The sequence below is a fragment of the Rhinopithecus roxellana genome, chromosome 19, assembly GCF_007565055.1.
Source record: "Rhinopithecus roxellana isolate Shanxi Qingling chromosome 19, ASM756505v1, whole genome shotgun sequence".
Classification (NCBI taxonomy): domain Eukaryota; kingdom Metazoa; phylum Chordata; class Mammalia; order Primates; family Cercopithecidae; genus Rhinopithecus; species Rhinopithecus roxellana.
In genome coordinates this window covers 14,092,877-14,105,836 of record NC_044567.1, presented here as the reverse complement: position 1 = coordinate 14,105,836, position 12,960 = coordinate 14,092,877, and the positions used below count along the sequence as shown (strand labels likewise).

At 47.6% G+C, this 12,960-nt stretch overlaps 2 pseudogenes; both read left to right on the top strand.

Annotated features, from left to right (window-relative positions):
* Positions 1–2,415: 2,415 nt before the first annotated feature.
* Positions 2,416–2,713, top strand: LOC104680618 (annotated as a pseudogene).
* Positions 2,714–2,743: 30 nt separating this feature from the next.
* Positions 2,744–3,370, top strand: LOC104680609 (annotated as a pseudogene).
* The last annotated feature ends 9,590 nt before the right edge of the window (positions 3,371–12,960 follow it).

The following is a 12,960-nucleotide window of genomic DNA, read 5'->3' as shown; positions in this document are numbered from 1 at the left end:
TTGATTTTGTTTTGCATTCCACCCTTCCTCCAAGTGGTTCAGCAATGAGTCCTGATTAATCCAAGCCAATCTTGTTATCACAATTTCCCTGCTAGGGACTGATTTAGGAAGGGACATATGATGCAATTCAGGCCAGTGAGATGTGAGGAAAGACTTCTGGGGGCTTCTGGGGAAGGTCTCCTCATTGGTTAAAAATAAAGAGACATATGGGAAGAGACACACTCACTAGCTGCATATTTTCATGTTGGGATAGAGCATTGGAATGACTTGTATTAGGGTTTTCCAGAGAAACAGAACCAGTAGGTTCTAGATATAGATATATAGATAGATATTTATATATGAGGAGATTTACAGGAATTGGCTTATGTGGTTATGGAGGCCAGGAAGCCCCACGATATGCTCTCTGCGAGCTGGAGAACCTGGAAAGCCAGTGTGTAATTCTGTCTGAGTCCAAACGCCGGGTAATCAGCCGAGGGCCAATGATGTGGGTCCCACTCCGAGTCTGGAAGCCCAAGTCTGAGGGTAGGAGGAAATGGGTGTCTCAGCGCAAGGAGAGAGAGTGAGTTCACCCTTGCTCCATCCTTTTGTTCTATTCAAGCCTTTAATGGATTGAGGGATGCCTACCCACACTGGGAGAGCCATCTGCTTCACTCAGTTCATCAGCTCAAATGAAAATCCCTTCCAGAAACATCCTCATAGACACAGCCAGAAATAATGTTTTACCAGTTATCTGGGCATCCCTTAGCCCAGTCAAGTAATACACCCAATTAACCATCACACACTGCTACAGTCATCCTTGAACAGTGCAGAGAGCACCTTTACGACAAGCCATCGTCTTCAGGGTGGTAGATCAGAATGGTGGATGGTAGCTGGGAGCAGCAGCTCATACATGTAATCCCAGCACTTTGGGAGGCCAAGGCAGGCAGATTGCTTGATCCGAGAAATTCAAGACTAGCCTGGGTGACATGGTGAAACCCTGTCTCTACCAAAAAAAAACAAAAAAATTAGCTGGGCGTGGTGGCGCATGCCTGTAGTCCCAGTACTTTGGAAGGCTGAGGCAGGAGGATCATTTGAGCCCAGAGGTCGAGGCTGTGGTGGGCCAAAATCATGCCACTGTACTCTAGCCTGGGTTATAGAGTGAGACCCTGTCTCAGAAAAACAAAAAGGTGGAAAGTACCCAAGTCCCTGATGACACTGCTGAGCCTTCAAATTAATCAGCCCTGAAGCTCTTCAAATGTGAGACATATTTTTCCTATGATTTAAGCTATTTGACTTGGAGTCTTTTTTTTTTTTTTTTTTTGCAGCTAAAGGCACAGCCATAGAGAAGAATACTGCAAGAGCCTAGGCAGCAGAAAGCTCCAAAGAAGAAATGAGCTGGCATCTAAGGCTGCAGGGAAACGGAGTCATATGGAGACAGAACAAGGTACTTTAGGCTGGGTGTGGTGGCACATGCCTGTAATCCTAGCTACTTGGGAGGCTGAGGCAGGAGAATCACTTGAACCCGGGAGGCAGAGGTTGTAGTGAGCCGAGATCGCACCACTGCACTGTGCCAGCTTGAGCAACAAGAGTGACACTCCATCTCAAAGAAAAAAAAAAATGGCCAGGCACAGTGGCTCATACCTGTAATTCCAGCATTTTGGGAGGCCAAGGCAGGAGCATTACTTGAGGTCAGGAGCTTGAGACCAGCCTGGCCAACATGGTGAAACCCAGTCTCTACTAAAAATACAAAAATTACCTGGGCATGGTGGTGTGTTCCGGTAATCCCAGCTTCTTGGGAGGCTGAGGCAGGAGAATCGCTTGAACGTGGGAGGCAGAGGTTGCAGTGAGCCAAGATCATGCCATAGCACTCCAGCCTGGGTGGTAGAGTAAGACTCTGCCTCAAAAAAAAAAAAATTTAAATTAAATAATTAAAAAAAAAAAAAAAAAACCACGAGATTCACAGCAACCAATCCAAAGGGCTCAGTTTACCTGTTGCCATGATAATGATGTCCCCTCTGTTTTAATCCTGTAAGGAAACAAACAATCCACTTTTTGTTCTGTTTCTGCTTTCCTCAGTCCGTTTCTGTCTATAAAACCAATCTTTTTGGCTGGGCGCGGCGGCTCACGCCTGTAATCCCAGCACTTTGGGAGGCCGATGTGGGCTGATCACAAGGTCAGGAGATCGAGACCATTCTGGCTAACATGGTGAAACCCTGTCTCTACTAAAAATACAAAAAATTAGCTGGGCGAGGTGGCGGGCCCCTGTAGTCCCAGCTGCTCGGGAGGCTGAGGCAGGAGAATGGCGTGAACCTGGGAGGCAGAGTTTGCAGTGAGCCGAGATTGCACCACTGCACTCCAGCCTGGGGGACAGAGCAAGACTCCGTCTCAAAAAAAAAAAAAAAAAAAAAAAAAAAAACCCAGAACCACGGCCTAATTTGTAACCTCACAGAGATGACTCTGGCACTAGTGAACAATGCTGCTGTGATTTATGCGAAACCTCAGTTGGCCACATTTTGTTACTAAGCCAAAGTTGAGCTGGTTCCTCCACCCCTGTTGAGATCCCTAGAGCTATCTAAAGCCTGGGGGAAAAAAATAAGTCACTAGTGCTCAAACTGGTAGCTTCAAACCGCTCATAGTTAAGTGCTGAATGATTTGGTGGCCACTGAGGTGGGAATGTGGTTTTATGTTTGGAGAGATCACAGGCAAGTGTGGCATGATTGGCTGTAATATTTGAAGAACAAGACTAGCGAACAATACAGTCAGAATGGCTAAAAGTGACCCCAAGAAACCAAAGGGCAAGATGCCTGATTATGCCTTCTTTGTGCAGACATACAGAGAAGAACATAAGAAGAAAAACCCAAAGGTCCCTGTCAATTTTGCAGAATTTTCCAAGAAGTGCTCTGAGAGGTGGAAGACAATGTCCGAGAAAGAGAAATCTAAATTCGATGAACTGGCAAAGGCAGATAAAGTGCACTATGATCAGGAAATGAAGGATTATGGACCAGCTAAGGGAGGCAAGAAGAAGAAGGATCCTAATGCTCCCAAAAGGCCACCATCTGGATTCTTCCTGTTCTGTTCAGAATTCTGCCCCGACATCAAATCCACAAACCCCAGCATCTCTATTGGAGACGTGGCAAAAAAGCTGGGTGAGATGTGGAAGAACTTAAATGACGGTGAAAAGTAGCCTTATATCACTCAGGCAGCAAAGCTGAAGGAAAAGTATGAGAAGGATGTTGCTGTCTACAAGTCGAAAGGAAAGTCTGATGGCACAAAGGGTCCTGCTAAAGTTGCCTGGAAAAAGGTGGAAGAGGAAGATGAAGATGAGGAGTTCCCTATTCTACACTGGGTGCTGACTTTTTGGTATGTTTATCTCCTTCACAAAACCATATGACTTTGGTTTGCTATCTCTATTTTCCGAGCTTAAAACAGTATGCAAGGCCGGGCGTGGTGGCTCACACCTGTAATCCCAGCACTTTGGGAGGCCAAGGCAGGTGGATCACCTGAGGTTGGGAGTTTGAGACCAGCCTGGCCAACATGGAGAAACCCTGTCTCTACTAGAGATACAAAATTAACTGGGCATGGTGGCACGTGCCTGTAGTCTCAGCTACTCGGGAGGCTGAGGCAGGAGAATTGCTTGAACCCGGAAGGCGGAGGTTGCAGTGAGCCAAGATCGCACCATTGCACTCTGGCCTGGGCAACAAGAGCGAAATTCTGTCTCCAAACAAAACAAAACAAAACAGTGTGCAAACTTGCACATGTACCCACTGAACCTAGAATAAGAGTTGGAAAGAAAAAAAAAAAGATATGGCAAATAAATCTATCAAGAAAAGGGGCCAGGCGTGGTGGCTTACACCTGTAATCCCAACACTTTGGGAGGCCGAGGCAGGCGGATCATGAGGTCAGGAGATGGAGACCATCCTGGCTAACATGGTGAAACCCCGTCTCCACTAAAAATACAAAAAATTAGCCGGGCGTGCTGGCGGGCGCCTGTAGTCCCAGCTCCTCGGGAGGCTGAGGCAGGAGAATGGCGTGAACCCAGGGGCCGAAGCTTGCAGTGAGGCGAGATGGCACCACTGCACTCCAGCCTGAGAGAGCAAGACTCACTCTCAAAAAAAAAAAAAAATCTACCAAGAAAAAAATACCAGTGTGCCAGCATATTATAGATGCATAATAAAAAAAAATAATAATAATCAAATGATCTACAAACAGGATTACTTTTAGGCTTATTTTCTTTTTTTTTCTTTTTTTCTTTTTCTTTTTTTTTTTTTTTGAGACAGAGTCTCCCTCTGTCGCCCAGGCTGGAGTGCAGTGGCCGGATCTCAGCTCACTGCAAGCTCCGCCTCCCGGGTTTACGCCATTCTCCTGACTCAGCCTCCCGAGTAGCTGGGACTACAGGCACCCACCACCTTGCCCGGCTAGTTTTTTGTATTTTTTAGTAGAGACGGGGTTTCACCGTGTTAGCCAGGATGGTCTTGATCTCCTGACCTCATGATCCGCCCCTCTCGGCCTCCCAAAGTGCTGGGATTACAGGCTTGAGCCACCGCGCCCGGCCTAGGCTTATTTTCTTTTTCCTATTCCTTGAGAAAACAATACAGAAACAGCCCATTTTGTTCTATTTCACAACTAAAATATGAATTTAGTACAACTCCCTTCACATAAAGAGCATTAGCTCTTTGCCTTCATTGTTTTAATTTTTCCTTTTCTTTTTTTGTTTTGTTTTATTTTGTTTTGTTTTTGAGACAGAGTCTTGCTCTGTGCCCGGGCTGGAGTGCAGTGGCACGATCTTGGCTCACTGCAACCTCTACCTCCCTGTTTCAAGCAATTCCCCTGCCTCAGCCTCCTAAGTAGCTGGGATTACAGGCGGACGCCACCATGTCTGGCTAATTTTTTTTTTTTTTTTTTTGTATTTTTAGTAGAGATGGGGTTTCACCATATTGGCCAGACTGGTCTCGAACTCCTGACCTCAAGCAATCCATCCACCTCGGCCTCCCAAAGAGCTGGGATTACAGACGTGAGCCACCGCGCCTGGCCCCCTTTTCTTTATTTCGAAAGTTAAACTCCCCGGGGTCATAAGATTCCAGTCTCATGACTAAAAGCAGTTCTAATTAGCTGCTCTTCTTCCCAGTCAATGCCGCAGCCTCATTTGCCCACCTCACACCTCTGCCTCCTTACCTTGACAAGATACCTGCGCTCCTGACATATTGGAGGCTGGGCATTCAGGAAAGGTCAGAAATGAAAGTGCATTCCAAAACATGTTTTATTCCACCTGGGATGTCCAAGAAAGGCTCTGGGCATTTAACAAACTTGTTAGTTTACAAATGCTACATTTATTATCAGAGGCAGACCAAGGCCTCAGACTAAGGAACAGCACATCCCACTGCATTATCACAACCCAGACCAGAGAACTTGGAGCCAAGCAAATTAAAGTCAACATTCAACAATCAAGCCATGGGTAAATGACCTTGAGGCCCTGAATGTGAAACCTATGAGAAGGACAATGAATCTGAGCAGAAGCTCAACCTCATGAAAGTTTGATCTTAAACTGAATCTGTGGGATCATAAGTACTTGGGTGTTCAAGACCAGCCTGGGCAACTCCCGTCTCTACAGAAAAAAAAAAAAAAAAAAAATTGGCCAGGTGAAGTGGCTCATGCCTGTAATCCCAGCACTTTAGGAGGCCAAGGCAGGAGGATCACCTGAGGTCAGGAGTTCGAGACCAGCCTGGCCAACATGGTGAAACTTCGTCTCTACTAAAAATACAAATTAGCCGGGCATGGTGGCTGCTGCCTGTAATTTCAGCTACTTGAGAAGCTGAGGTGGGAAAATTGCTTGAACCCCAGATGGGGTGTTGCAGTAAGCTGAGATCGTGCCACTGCACTCCAGCCTGGGCGACAGAGTGAGACTCTGTCTCAAAAACAAACAAACAAACAAAAATTAGCCAATGTGGTGGTATGTGTCTGTAGTCCCAGATTCTCAGGAGGTTGAGGTGGGAGGATCAATTGAGCCCAGGACTCAGGAGGTCGAGACTGCAATCATTCATGATTGTGCCAGTGTACTCCAGCCTGGACGACAGAGCAAGATCTTGTCTCAAAAAAAAAAACCAAAAAAAACAAAAAAAAACAAAAAAAACACAAACTTTCGCCTGCAGCAGCAGCCAAGCTATACCTCAGTTCTGATTGCATCTAGTGATAATAATAAAAGTGGTTAATATTTGTTAAGTGCTTACTATGAGTCAGTCACTGTGCTAGGTGCTCATGCATCATCGCATTTAACCCATATCGACTGGTCAGTTCTCAGGAGAAATGGAAAGCATACCCTGCTAATGACTGGGAGACCTACAGTCAGATCTGCGAGTACATTTCAATTTCCAACCTATTTCTATAAGACTAGGAAGACAGGAGCCTCCTGTGTGTTAGAGATGGCTTCTGAGAGGAACTGTGCCGTGCAACTCCTCCAACTCAGATTCACGTTTTCCATTTTTTTTTTTTTTAATTTGAGATGGAGTTTCACTCTTGTTGCCCAGGCTAGAGCGCGATGTCACGATCTCTCAGCTCACTGCAACCTTCGCCTCCCAGGTTCAAACACTTCTTCTTCCTCAGCCTCCCGAGTAGCTGTGATTACAGGCATGTGCCACCATGCCCAGCTAATTTTTTGTATTTTTAGTAGAGATGAGGTTTCTCCATGTTAGTCAGGCTGGTCTTGAACTCCCAACCTCAGGTGATCCACATGCCTCGGCCTCCCAGAGTGCTGGGATTACAGGCGTGAGCCACCGCACTTGGCCAAATTCACATTTTCTAACCTGCTTGCCTACAACCTGGGATTTGAAGAAAGTTTTCCAACTTTTGGGAGACTTAAACTCATCCTTCAACTTTGGGGAGACTATATGTTTGAGTAAGGCACTGTTATGAATCACAAGAAAAGAAAAAATTTAATTCCCCGGTTTCCCGAGTATATGAACTAATTATCATTGTTATTATTGTTTTATTTTATTTAATTAATTACTTTATTTTTTGAGACGGAGTTTCACTCTTGTTGCCCAGGCTGGACTGCAATGGCACGGTCTTGGCTCACTGCAACCTCTGCCTCTCGGGTTCAAGCGATTCTCCTGTCTCATCCTCCCAAGTAGCTGGGATTACAGGTGACCATCACCATGTCCAGCTAATTTTTGTATTTTTAGTAGAGATGGGGTTTCATCACATTGGCCAGGCTGGTCTCGAACTCATGACCTCAGGTGATCCATTCGCCTCGGCATCCCAAAGTGCTGGAATTACAGGCGTGAGCCACCGCACCCGGCCTATTTTATTTTTTTTGAGAGTCTTACTCTGTAGCTCAGGCTGGAGTGCAGTGGCGAGATCTCGGCTTACTGCAACCTCTGCCTCCCAGGTTCAAGCGATTCTCCTGACTCAGCCTCCCAAGTAGCTGTAACTATAGGCATGTGCCACCATCCGGATCATTTTTGTATTTTTAATAGAGACAGCAGTTCACCACGTTGGCCAGGCTGGTCTCGAACTCTCGACCTCAAGTGATCCGCCTGCCTCGGCCTCCCAAAGTGCTGGGATTACAGGCGTGAGCCACCACACCTGGCTAATTATTATTATTTTTAGAGATGGGGGTCTCGCTATGTTGCCCAGACTGGGCTCCTCTGCTTAACCAATCCTGGGCCTCCCAAGTACCTGGGACTACAGATGGTGCCACCGCGCCCGGCTTTAGCTTACTACACTAAAGCCCTACAGACTCACGTGGCCGGGGACCAGTTTATTCTCACCTCTTGAAGCCATGCGCTTCACCTGGGCGGACAGGGAGAAGCCTCTGAAGACAGCCAGCCCCTAAGGAGTGGTTCTGTCAGGGGAAGGGAGCCTCAAGGCTAACGAAGGAGCTCCGATCCCGCCCTTCAACTTCAGAGGGAGCAGTGAACCTCTTTCCCTGAAAGGACGAGATTACCGGGTCCTCTTGGGGGACTCTGGAGATCCACCTGGCCGGAGCTGGAGGAAGCTGGGAGGCCCGGTGGGGTGCGGGGAGGGAAACTGAGCCGAGGCCGGGTAGAGGGCGGGCGTGGGGCGAGCCAGAGACTTCTCAAGAAGCCCAGAGGATTCTGGGGACTGGAAAGCGGCCGAGTTCTTTAAAAAAAAAAGAGAGAGAGAGAGAGAGAGAGAATGAAGAAAACAAAATCTCTCGTCTGAGCGTGACTCTTGGCGGTGGTGCTTTCTCCAGCGCCTCTGCAGCGGTTCCCAGAGAAAGCCCGCCAGGTAGGGACAGACGGACAGACCGACGCAACGGTCTTCCCAGCGCAGACTTGGAACGCCCCAGGGGGTGGGGAAGGCTGCACCGCCTGTTCAGTAATTGGTTTGGAGACAATTGGCCATCCATATGGAAAAGATAAAGTAGATCCTATCTGACAGCAGGCCTCCAAATAAATTCCAGATGAACTAGAGCCCGACAGGGAACAAGCAACGCTATTATAGAGCTTTGGGAGGAAAACGTAAAGATAACTGTATGACATGGGGATAGGGGATGTTTTCTCTAACAAAGTATAAAACGTGCAAAACATAAAGGAAACGATAGTATGGACCGGGCGCAGTGACTCCCGCCTGTAACCCCAGCACTTTGGGAGGCTGAGGAGGGAGGGTCGCTTGAGCCCAGGAGTTTTTGTTTTTGTTTTCTTGAGACAAGACCTCTTGCTCTTGCCCAGGCTGGAGTGCAGTGGCAGCGGGATCTCTGCTCACTGCAACCTCCGCCTCCCAAGGAGCTGGGTGGGGCTACAGGCACCGGCATCACACTTGGCTAATTAAAAAAAAATTTTTTTGGCCAGGCGCGGGGCTCACGCCTGTAATCCCAGCACTTTGGGAGGCCAAGGTGGGCGGATCACGAGGTCAGGAGATCAAGACCATCATGACTAACACAGTGAAACCCCGCCTGTACTAAAAATACAAAAAATTAGCCGGGCGTGGTGGGGCGCCTGTAGTCCCAGCTACTCGGGAGGCTGAGGCAGGAGAGTGGTGTGAAACCAGGAGGCGGAGCTTGCAGTGAGCCGAGATTGGGCCACTGCACTTCAGCCTGGGGGACAGGGCGAGACTCCGTCTCAAAAAAAAAAAAATCCCAAAGTGCTGGGATTACTGGTTATGCCACTGTGCCCAGGGAGCCCAGGAGTCTGAAATCAGCCCGGGCAACACAGCGAGACCCCTGTCTCTTTTTTTTTTTTTTTTTTTTTTGAGACAGAGTCTCCCTCTGTCGCCCAGGCTGGAGTGCAGTGGCCGGATCTCAGCTCACTGCAAGCTCCGCCTCCCGGGTTTACGCCATTCTCCTGCCTCAGCCTCCCGAGTAGCTGGGACTACAGGCACCCGCCACCTCGCTCGGCTAGTTTTTTTTTGTATTTTTTAGTAGAGACGGGGTTTCACCGTGTTAGCCAGGATGGTCTCGATCTCCCGACCTCGTGATCCACCCGTCTCGGCCTCCCAAAGTGCTGGGATTACAGGCTTGAGCCACCGCGCCCGGCCTCTATTTTTTTTTTTTAAAAGATGGTGTGGTGTTATGATACATACTGGTTTTCATCCACAGCTCAGGACTCCCATTGTCCTTGTTAGTCTTTTGTTATAATATTGGGTGTGTTAGCCCTTAGGGGCAGTATCTGGCCTTCTCCTGCCCTCCTTTCACTCTAACATTCCTGGGCCTTTCTGCCTGTGGGCCTTAAGATCCTCCCATAAAGCTTCCATGAAAACCCTAGAGGACAGGGTTTAGTGAAGCTTCCAGATGCCTGAACACCTGGAGGTTCCTGGAGGGTGGAGTGCCCACAGAGGGGGGCATGGAAGCTCCACAGCCCTGCCCTCAAACCTCACCTTCCATGTCTCTTCATCTGTATCCTTTGCAATCTGCTGGCTTTTTTTTTTTTTTTTTTTGGACAGAGTCTTGCCCTTTCACCCAGGCTGGAGTGCAGTGGTGGGCCATCTCGGCCCACTGCAACCACCACCTCCAAGGTTCAAGCGAGTCCCATTGCCTTAGCCTTCCTTGTAGCTGGGATTACAGGCACCCATCAAAAACACCTGGCTAATTTTTTTTTTTTTTAAGTAGAGATGGTTTCACCATGTTGCCCAGGCTGGTTTCGAAGTCCTAACCTCAAATGATCCACTTGCCTCAGCCTCACAAAGAGCTGGGATTATAGGCATGAGCCACTCCACCAGGCCTGCAATATGGTTTCTAATAAACCAGTAATTGTCAGTGTTTTCCCAAGTTCTGTGAGCTGCTCCCACAAATTAATTGGACCCAAAGAGGGGGTCATGAGAACCCCAATTTGAAGCCTGCTGGTCCGAAGTTCTGGAGGCCCAGACTTGGGACTGGTGTGGGGCAGGGAGGCAGTCTTGGGGACTAAGCCCTCAACCTATGAGATCTGACACTATCTCTGGGTAGATGGTGTTGGAACTGAATTAAAGGACACCCAGCTGGTGTCCAGTGCTGGGTGGGGAAAAAAAGCCCCACCTGTATGGTCACAGAAATCTTCTGTGTGGATGATTGCTGTGGCGTGGGAGTAGAGGAAATAGAGAGTTTTCTCTAAACAATTGGTGTTAGTGAAGTGGGATTTGCAGAATGACCCTGACTCACATAAACATGTGGTTTGGGAAGAAAAAGGATAAAAGGGTGGGGGAAGAGGTCTTGAGGTCTTCAATTCCTGGGTGACCATGTGGTCACCATGGTGTGAAGCCACTACTCTGTTGAGATCAGTTACTAAAGGTAAAACTTACCAGTGGAATTTAGAGATGGATCCAACTCCCCAGGAATTGGTTCATTGAATGCATAAGAAAATGCAAACTAGTAAGAAAAATGTGAAATATTCAGTCCCTTGATTACTGTTATCTATAATGGCTAAAATGAAAGTAAAAGAGGGTGCTGGGTTAGGAATTGAGGCTGGACCAAGCACAGATGTGGGTCTGGCTGAGCTCAGGCCACTAGCCTCAGAGTCACCCACAAAGAAGAAAATTATGTAGGGACAACAGAAAGTACTTCTGAGACCTGTGGTTACCAAGAAGGTAGTCCGTGTAAAGGAACCAAGTAACTATTGAAACCAGAGAGTAGAGTGTGGAGGAATTGTTCCAGTTCGTAAATCAGTATTATTAGCTTCCTGAGGAAGATTTACTAAAATGGATTCTGAGAGTGACTAATTTAGGGGCAGTATGCAGAGTGAAAGAGCATGTTTGGGTGATGCAGGACTCACAGTTCACTATTCTAGTCACAGATGGGTATATACAATTCAGACACACAGGAGGTTATTCCTGAGGGAACAGCCAGCCTGGTGGAATGTAGAAAAGTCACTGTAAAGGCTGGGTGGGTGTGGTGGCTCACACCTGTAATCCCAGCACTTTGGGAGGCCAAGGCAGGTGGATCACCTGAGGTCAGGAGTTCAAGACCAGCCGGGCCAACATGGTGAAATCCCATCTCTATTAAAAATACAAAAATTAGCCGGGCGTGGTGGCTCATGCCTGTAATCCCAGTTACTCGAGAGGCTGAGGCAAGATAATCACTTGAACACGGGAGACGGAGGTTGCAGTGAGCCAAAATCATGCCACTGCATTCCAGCCTGGGCAACAGAAAGAGGCTCTGTCTCAAAGAAAAAAAAAAATAGCTGGCATGGTGGCCTGTGCCTGTGGCCCCAGCTACTCAGGAGGCTGAGGTGGAAGGATAGCTTGAGCCCAGGATGTTAAGGCTGCATAAAAAGTCTCAGAGGCCGGGTGCAGTGGCTTACGCCTGTAATCCCAACATTTTGGAAGGCCAAGGTGGGCAGATCACAAGGTCAGGAGTTTGAGACCAGCCTGGCCAACATGGTGAAACCCCATCTCTACTAAAAATACAAAAATTAGCAGGGTATGGTGGAGCGTGCCTATAATCCCAGGTACTTGGGAGGCTGAAGCAGAAGAATTGCTTGAACCCAGGAGGTAGAGGTTGCACTGAGCTGAGATCAAGCCATTGCACTCCAGCCTGGGCTACAGAGTGAGACTACATCTCAAAAAAAAAAAAAAAAAAAAAAAAAAAAAAAAAAAAAAGGCTGGGCGTGGTGTGGCTCACGCCTGTAATCCTAGCACTTTGGGAGGCCAAGACAGGCAGATCACCTGAGGTCGACCAACATGGAGAAACCCCGTCTCTACTAAAAATACAAAATTAGCTGGGCGTGATGGCGCATGCCTGTAATCCCAGCTACTTGGGAGGCTGAGACAGAAGAATCGCTTGAACCCGGGAGGTGGAGCTTGCGGTGAGTCCAGATTGCGCCATTTGCACTCCAGCCTGGGCAACAAGAGCGAAACTCTGTCTCAAAAAAAAAAAAAAAAAAAAAGATTTTAACTTGGCTGAGCATGGTGGCTCACACCTGTAATCCCAGCAATTTGGGAGGCTGAGGCAGGTACATTACCTGAGCTCAGGGGTTCAAGACCAGTCTGGGCAACATGATGAAACCCCTGTCTCTACCGAAAATACAAAAAAATTAGCCAGGTGTGGTGGTGTATCCCTGTAATCTCAGCTACTAGGGAGGCTGAGCCAGGAGAATTGCTTGAACCTGAGAGAGGCAGAGGTTGTAGTAAGCCGAGATCGTGCCACTGCACTCCAACCTGGGCAACAGAGTGAGACTTTGTCTCAAAAAAAAAAAGACCTTAAGTGGCATTGACAGTGTTTGTGATTCTAGAATCAGGCTACATTTCATTCCATAAAATAAATAGAATGAGTATTCAGATGAGTCAAGCACAGGTTAGTTTTATGGATGAAAAAGGGCAGAGAAATAGAAACAGAAGAAAAAAAAGTAGATTGGTCATTTCAAAGTTACTTTTCTTGTAAAGGTTAAAGCAGAAAGGACTTCCGTATCATGCCGGCTAAAACTGGCCTGTTTGGGGTTTTGGCTATTCCTTCTCTCTCCTGATTCCTCTGAAGGTTTGATAAACAACTTAGTGTTGCTTAGTGACATGGAACTTTAGCATGAGTGACTCCATTTTGGTTTGGTCTGTTGGGCC